This window comes from Ranitomeya variabilis, chromosome 4, assembly GCF_051348905.1.
Source record: "Ranitomeya variabilis isolate aRanVar5 chromosome 4, aRanVar5.hap1, whole genome shotgun sequence".
NCBI classification, from domain to species: domain Eukaryota; kingdom Metazoa; phylum Chordata; class Amphibia; order Anura; family Dendrobatidae; genus Ranitomeya; species Ranitomeya variabilis.
In genome coordinates, this window is record NC_135235.1 from 258,190,180 (window position 1) to 258,199,482 (window position 9,303).

The window sequence follows — 9,303 nt, forward strand, 5'->3', positions numbered from 1 at the left end:
AGAGTCATCGTCCTCTTGGGATAAAGCCCCGAAATTAGACGCCGCAGTGGCCAAAGCGTGTAAAAAATCATCGCTACCATTCGAAGATTTGGGCAACTTAAAAGACCCGTTAGATAGAAAGGCTGACGTTTTTCTTAAAGGGACCTGGGAAACAGCGGCAGGATCTCTAAGACCAGCAATTGCAGCCACTTGTACGGCTCGGTCACTAATGGTGTGGCTTGACCGGCTAGAAGACCAGCTTAAGAGCAAAGTCCCTAGGAGTGAAATCCTGTCTTCCCTTCCTATAATTCAGCAGGCGGCAGCTTTTCTCTCAGACGCTTCGGCAGATTCGGTAAAGTTAGCCGCAAGGTCCTCGGCTCTATCAAATGCAGCCCGCAGGGCTTTATGGATTAAATGTTGGCCGGGAGACTTACAGGCAAGGTCAAAATTATGCGGCATTCCCTGTGAAGGGACACATTTGTTTGGGCCTGTACTGGACGAATTATTAGAGAAAGCTGGTGATAATAAAAAACGGTTCCCCTTCCTGGGAAAACCCCCATATAGACGGGAATACAACAAAGGATGGTACAACCGTAGAAGATCATTTAGAGAAAGATCCAGACGGGACAGTAACAGAAAAAGAGGTAGAGGCTATATCTTTGACACCTCTCGGGACTATAAAAAGCCTCAATGACTGCTGGACCAGGTGGGGGGAAGACTTTCAGCCTTCTTCCCTGCCTGGTTGAAAATTTCTAACAGCCCATGGATCCTCAGTGTCATCTCGGCTGGTCTAAGATTTGAATTTCAGACTTTTCCCTATAACAAATTTTGTATAACGCCCATCCGTTCTTCCTCCACAGAACAGCTGGCTCTAGAATCGGAGGTCCGAGATCTACAGCAAAAGGGTGTGCTGGTTAGAGTACCCACGGTACAGAAAGGTAAGGGGTTCTATTCCCCTCTCTTTCTGGTCAGAAAACCTGATGGATCTTTCCGTACAATCATTAATTTGAAAGGTCTGAATAAATTTCTACTGATTCCCTCCTTCAAAATGGAGTCGATAAAAACGGCAATAAAGCTCTTATTTTACAACTGCTTCATGGTTGTCTTGGACTTAAAAGACGCCTATTACCATATCCCAATACACACAGACCACCAACAATTTCTCAGAGTGGCAGTTTCAATTAATGGCTCTATAGAACACTTCCAGTACCGAGCACTTCCCTTTGGAGTCGCGGTCGCACCCCGGGTATTCACTAAAGTAATGGTGGAGGTCATGGCACACCTTCATGAGCAGGACATCTTAATAATACCCTATCTGGATGACCTGCTGATCGTTGGTCATTCGGAATCTCACTGTACTGACCAATTGGGGAAAGTAACATCAGTATTACAGGAATTGGGGTGGATAATTAATCTTAAAAAATCCCGGTTACAACCCTCTAGGATACAGGAGTTTTTGGGTCTGGTCATAGATTCTAGCATACAGGAATGCCGCCTTCCAGATACAAAAGTAGATAAGATTTCTCAATTGGTGATTAAAATAATTAACAACCCATCAATCTCGCTAAGAAGAGCAATGTCTCTTTTAGGGTCCCTTACATCGTGTATCCCGGCGGTTCTCTGGGCCCAATATCACACTAGGCCGCTGCAGTGGGACATATTACATAACACCCGTCGCTTGTCAGGACACCTGGACAGTATATTTTCACTATCTACTGAATCTATACAATCTTTATATTGGTGGACACTCACAACAAATTTACGTAGAGGGGTTCCCTGGACAAACGACGTGTCGCGAAAAATAACTACAGATGCTAGCCCCAGGGGATGGGGAGCGCACATGGGAAATAGCTGCACTCAAGGACTGTGGTCCCAATCAGAACAGAACTTGACATCCAACTTAAAAGAGTTGTTAGCAGTGGAACGTGCCTTAAGTAGTTTCCTCACACATCTTCAGGGTAGACATGTCAGAGTGCTCTCAGATAACCAAGTGACTGTAGCCTATATTAATCACCAAGGGGGTACTCGATCAAATTCATTAATGAATGTTACGGATCATATTTTTCAGATGGCCGAAAAACACCTTCTGTCTCTCACGGCTCTCCACATAAAGGGGAAACTCAATGTCATGGCCGACTACTTAAGCCGCAACAAACTCGGTCAGGGAGACTGGAGCTTGAACCAGACTATCTTCAATCAGATTGTTCGCTTATGGGGGTGCCCAGACATAGACCTTTTCGCGAACAAGGAAAACAGGAAACTACACCGTTTTTGCTCCTTAAATCCCAGAGAAAACCCTTACGCAGTGGATGCTCTCCTAATTCCATGGCACTTCGATCTCGCTTATGTCTTTCCCCCTCTAAATTTAATACCATTAGTTCTGAGGAAGATACGGGAAGACAAGGCCCGGGTAATCATGATAGCCCCGTTCTGGCCTCGAAGATCATGGTTTCCTTGGCTGAGGAAAATGTCTATCTCTCAGCCGTGGATTCTCCCAGAAACATCGGATCTCCTCTCCCAGGGCCCAATTCTCCATCCACGAGTCGCCAATTTACACCTAGCGGCGTGGAATTTGAGAGGTCACTATTAAGAGCAAAGGGGTTTTCTCAGGACCTTGTAAACACACTACTAAAAAGTAGAAAACCATCCACAACAAATATCTACGTTAGAATTTGGAAAAAATTTTTAGAGGTTTCAGGGTCACGTATTGACCAAAAAATCTGTGTCAAGAAAATTTTGGAATTTCTGCAAAAAGGGTTACAGATGGGATTGGCCACAAGCACTCTCAGAGTCCAAGTATCAGCTCTGGGGGCTTTGTATAATAATAAATTAGCCAATAATTACTGGATATCCAGATTTTTCAAGGCCGCGTCTAGGTCCAGACCTCTAATTAAACAAAAATTGGTTCCGTGGGACTTAAATCTTGTGCTTTCCGCTCTAATGGAAACACCATTTGAACCTATTGACACAGTGCCAATTAAAATCCTATCCTTCAAAACTGCCCTATTAGTCGCACTCACGTCCGCAAGAAGGGTTAGTGACCTGCAGGCTCTATCTAGACAGCTTCCTTACATGCAGGTTAGAGAAGACAGAGTTATCTTAAAACCTGATCCTCTTTACCTTCCGAAAGTAGCCTCAAAGTTCCATAGGCTACAGGAAGTTGTTTTGCCTTCGTTTTGTTCTAACCCCACTAATGATAAAGAACGAAAATTCCATTTGCTAGATGTGAGAAGATGTCTTCTTAAATATATTTCGGTTACCGATGCGTGGAAGAAGGATAATTCCCTATTTGTATCCTTCCAGGGGGTTAGGAAAGGACTAAGGGTCCCTTTCCACTTGCGAGATAAAAAACGGTCCGTAATCTGGACCGAAAAAACGGATGGAACGTATGCGATTTTCATGCGAGTGTCATGCGAGTACAATGCGATTTTTAATCGCATCATCCGTTTTTTATACTCGCATCATCCGTATGACATCCGTATTACTGTCCGATTTGTACGCACCGGTGTCCTTTGAAAAGCCGGCAATTCAGCGCAGTGTACAGTAAAATCACACTGACAGGTTAGAATAGACTAGATATATACACATAGAATAGGTATATATACATATATATATGTCAGTGAGACACCTATATATGTATATTTATATTTAATGCAGCGCAAGATAGCATAAAAGCCACTAATTCAATTGCCGGCTTTTAATTTCTCCTTCCCAAACCCGACAGGATATGAGACATGGTTTACATACAGTAAACCATCTCATATCCCCCTTTTTTTTGCATATTCCACACTACTAATGTTAGTAGTGTGTATGTGCAAAATTTCAGCGCTGTAGCTATTAAATTTAAGGGTTAACTCGCGGAAAAAATTGGCGTGGGCTCCCGCGCAATTTTCTCCGCCAGAATGGTAAAGCCAGTGACTGAGGGCAGATATTAATAGCCAGGAGAGGGTCCTTGGTTATTGGCCCCCCCGTGGCTAAAAACATCTGCCCCCAGCCACCCCAGAAAAGGCACATCTGGAAGATGCGCCTATTCTGGCACTTGGCCACTCTCTTCCCACTCCCTGTAGCGGTGGGATATGGGGTAATGAAGGGTTAATGCCACCTTGCTATTGGAAGGTGACATTAAGCCAGATTAATAAAGGAGAGGCGTCAATTATGACACCTATCCATTATTAATCCAATTGTAGGAAAGGGTTAAAAAACACACACACACATGATTTAAAAGTATTTTAATGAAAAAAACACAGCGGTTGTTGTAATAATTTATTGTACTCTCAGTCCATCAGGAACACCCTCGCTTGGAAAAATAATAAACGCACAAGATACATACCTTCTGCTGTCAGATCAGGTCCCACGAAGTAATCCATCTGAAGGGGTTAACTAATATTACAGGCAGAGCTGCGATAAACCGCTCGCTCGTACCTGTAATCCCCGGGTGCTGAAAGGAAAGCAGTGATCTATACTTACATTCAGTTGCGGTGATGCGCCCCTGCTGGATGTTCTCATGAACTGCAGCCTGGGAACTTTTTCCCACGCTACAGGTCATATGAGGACATCCACCAGGGGGCGCATCACCGCGACTGAAGGTAACTATAGGTCATTGACCTACATTTCCTTCAGTCGCGGTGATGCGCCCCCTGGTGGATGTCCTCATATGACCTGTAGCGTGGGAAAAAGTTCCCAGGCTGCAGTTCATGAGAACATCCAGCAGGGGCGCATCACCGCAACTGAATGTAAGTATAGATCACTGCTTTCCTTTCAGCACCCGGGGATTACAGGCAGAGCGAGTGGATTATCGCAGCTCTGCCTGTAATATTAGTTAACCCCTTCAGATGGATTACTTCGTGGGACCTGATCTGACAGCAGAAGGTATGTATCTTGTGCGTTTATTATTTTTCCAAGCGAGGGTGTTCCTGATGGACTGAGAGTACAATAAATTATTACAACAACCGCTGTGTTTTTTTCATTAAAATACTTTTAAATCATGTGTGTGTGTGTTTTTTAACCCTTTCCTACAATTGGATTAATAATGGATAGGTGTCATAATTGACGCCTCTCCATTATTAATCTGGCTTAATGTCACCTTCCAATAGCAAGGTGGCATTAACCCTTCATTACCCCATATCCCACCGCTACAGGGAGTGGGAAGAGAGTGGCCAAGTGCCAGAATTGGCGCATCTTCCAGATGTGCCTTTTCTGGGGTGGCTGGGGGCAGATGTTTGTAGCCAGGGGGGGGCCAATAACCATGGACCCTCTCCTGGCTATTAATATCTGCCCTCAGTCACTGGCTTTACCATTCTGGCGGAGAAAATTGCGCGGGAGCCCACGCCAATTTTTTCCGCCATTTAACCCTTTATTTCAGCAGCTACAGCGCTGAAATTTTGCACATACACACTACTAACATTAGTAATGTGGAATATGCAAAAAAAAGGGGATATGAGATGGTTTACTGTATGAAAACCATGTCTCATATCCTGTCGGGTTTGTGCAGGAGAAATGAGAAGCCGGCAATTGAATTAGCGGCTTTAATGCTATCTAGTGCTGCATTAAATATAAATATACATATATAGGTGTCTCACTGACATATATATATGTATATATACACATTCTATGTGTATATATCTACTCTATTCTAACCTGTCAGTGTGATTTTACTGTACACCGCGCTGAATTACCGGCTTTTCAAAGGACACCGGTGCGTAAAAATCGGACAGAACTCGCATGGTGCGAGTGCTGTGCGATTTTTTTCTCGCACCCATTGACTTGCATTGGCGAGTCTCGTCCGAGAATCGCAGCAATACGCAGCATGCTGCGATTTTTTTCTCAGCCGATCCAGATTTTTCTCAGTCCGATTTCGGCTGAGAAAAAAATCGCAAATCAAAAGACACCTATTAACTAACATTGGTCCGAGTGCAATCCGATTTTTTATCGGATTGCACGCGTCCGTTTTCCTCGCAAGTGGAAAGGGACCCTTAGGGTCCCTTTCCACTTGCGAGATAAAAAACGGTCCGTAATCTGGACCGAAAAAACGGATGGAACGTATGCGATTTTCATGCGAGTGTCATGCGAGTACAATGCGATTTTTAATCGCATCATCCGTATGACATCCGTATTACTGTCCGATTTGTACGCACCGGTGTCCTTTGAAAAGCCGGCAATTCAGCGCAGTGTACAGTAAAATCACACTGACAGGTTAGAATAGACTAGATATATACACATAGAATAGGTATATATACATATATATATGTCAGTGAGACACCTATATATGTATATTTATATTTAATGCAGCGCAAGATAGCATAAAAGCCGCTAATTCAATTGCCGGCTTTTAATTTCTCCTTCCCAAACCCGACAGGATATGAGACATGGTTTACATACAGTAAACCATCTCATATCCCCCTTTTTTTTGCATATTCCACATTACTAATGTTAGTAGTGTGTATGTGCAAAATTTCAGCGCTGTAGCTATTAAATTTAAGGGTTAACTCGCGGAAAAAATTGGCGTGGGCTCCCGCGCAATTTTCTCCGCCAGAGCGGTAAAGCCAGTGACTGAGGGCAGATATTAATAGCCAGGAGAGGGTCCATGGTTATTGGCCCCCCCGTGGCTAAAAACATCTGCCCCCAGCCACCCCAGAAAAGGCACATCTGGAAGATGCGCCTATTCTGGCACTTGGCCACTCTCTTCCCACTCCCTGTAGCGGTGGGATATGGGGTAATGAAGGGTTAATGCCACCTTGCTATTGGAAGGTGACATTAAGCCAGATTAATAATGGAGAGGCGTCAATTATGACACCTATCCATTATTAATCCAATTGTAGGAAAGGGTTAAAAAACACACACACACATGATTACAAAGTAGTTTAATGAAATAAAGACAGCGGTTGTTGTAATAATTTATTGCTCTCTCAATCCATCAGGAACACCCTCGCTTGGCAACATAATAAACGCACAAGATACATACCCTCAGATGTCCGATCATGTCCCACGATGTAATCCATCTGAAGGGGTTAACTAATATTACAGGCAGGAGCCCTGCAAATGCAGCTGTGCTCCGTGCCTGTAATTCCCCGGCGAATGAATGAAATGTAGGTCATTGACCTACATTTCCCTCAGTCGCGGTGATGCGCCCCCTGGTGGATGTCCTCATATGACCTGGAGCGTGGGAAAAAGTTCCCAGGCTGCAGTTTATGAGAACATCCACCAGAGGGCGCCTCACCGCGACTCAATGTAAGTACAGATCCTGCTTTCCTTTCAGCACCCGGGGGATTACAGGCACCAGTGAGTGGTTTATCGCAGCTCGTGCCTGTAATATTAGTTAACCCCTTCAGATGGATTACCTCGTGGGACATGATCGGACACCAGAAGGTATGTATCTTGTGCGGTTATTATGTTGCCAAGCGAGGGTGTTGCTGATGGATTGAGAGAGCAATAAATTATTACAACAACCGCTGTGTTTATTTCATTAAACTACTTTTAAATCATGTGTGTGTGTGTTTTTTAACCCTTTCCTACAATTGGATTAATAATGGATAGGTGTCATAATTGACGCCTCTCCATTATTAATCTGGCTTAATGTCACCTTCCAATAGCAAGGTGGCATTAACCCTTCATTACCCCATATTCCACCGCTACACGGGAGTGGGAAGAGAGTGGCCAAGTGCCAGAATAGGCGCATCTTCCAGATGTGCCTTTTCTGGGGTGGCTGGGGGCAGATGTTTTTAGCCACGGGGGGGCCAATAACCATGGACCCTCTCCTGGCTATTAATATCTGCCCTCAGTCACTGGCTTTACCGCTCTGGCGGAGAAAATTGCGCGGGAGCCCACGCCAATTTTTTCCGCCATTTAACCCTTTATTTCAGCAGCTACAGCGCTGAAATTTTGCACATACACACTACTAACATTAGTAATGTGGAATATGCAAAAAAAAAGGGGATATGAGATGGTTTACTGTATGAAAACCATGTCTCATATCCTGTCGGGTTTGTGCAGGAGAAATGAGAAGCCGGCAATTGAATTAGAGGCTTTTATGCTATCTAGCGCTGCATTAAATATAAATATACATATATAGGTGTCTCACTGACATATATATATGTATATATACACATTCTATGTGTATATATCTACTCTATTCTAACCTGTCAGTGTGATTTTACTGTACACCGCGCTGAATTACCGGCTTTTCAAAGGACACCGGTGCGTAAAAATCGGACAGAACTCGCATGGTGCGAGTGCTGTGCGATTTTTTTCTCGCACCCATTGACTTGCATTGGCGAGTCTCGTCCGAGAATCGCAGCAATACGCAGCATGCTGCGATTTTTTTCTCAGCCGATCCAGATTTTTCTCAGTCCGATTTCGGCTGAGAAAAAAATCGCAAATCAAAAGACACCTATTAACTAACATTGGTCCGAGTGCAATCCGATTTTTTATCGGATTGCACGCGTCCGTTTTCCTCGCAAGTGGAAAGGGACCCTTAGGGTGTCCAAAAACACATTAGCTAGATGGATCAGGGAGGCGATTTCTCTGGCTTATTCAGCAGGTGGTGCACAGATCCCGGAGGGTATAAAAGCTCACTCCACTCGAGCCATGGCTACTTCCTGGGCAGAAAGATCGGAAGTATCGATTGAAGACATTTGTAAGGCGGCCACATGGTCTTCTCCGTCTACTTTTCTTAGGCACTATAGACTAGATTTGGGTAGCTCCTCAGATCTCACATTTGGGAGAAGGGTGCTTGAAGCAGTTATCCCTCCCTAGTCTCTTTTACTTCTCTGAAAGTCTCTCGTGGTGCTGTCATGGCGACTGAATAAATACGTAAGCTACTTACGGGTAGCGGTGTTTTTCAGGAGCCCATGACAGCACCCTTATATTCCCTACCCTCTTTTCTTGTTTGGGTCAGCACCTTCTTTACATTGGGTCCTAAGTTTTATTCACTGGGTGAATTGTACCATGTTTTAATGTTGATATGCTACTAACCTAGGAGATTCTCTCATGCTCTGTAAACCAACTGACGGAGGAGAGAGGTGCCGCCCTTTTATGTCTGAAGGTTTCCTGTCCCTGAAGGGCGGATCCCCTCTCTCGTGGTGCTGTCATGGGCTCCTGAAAAACACCGCTACCCGTAAGTAGCTTACGTATTTTAGCTACATAACAGCGATCTGATGATCACTGTTATGTAGCAGAGCCGATCGGGCTGTGCCTGCTTCTAGCCTCCCATGGAGGCTATTGAAGCATGGCAAAAGTAAAAAAAAAAAGTTTTTAAAAATGTGAAAAAAAAAAAAATATAAAAGTTTAAATCACCCCCCTTTCGCCCCAATCAAAATAAATCAATAA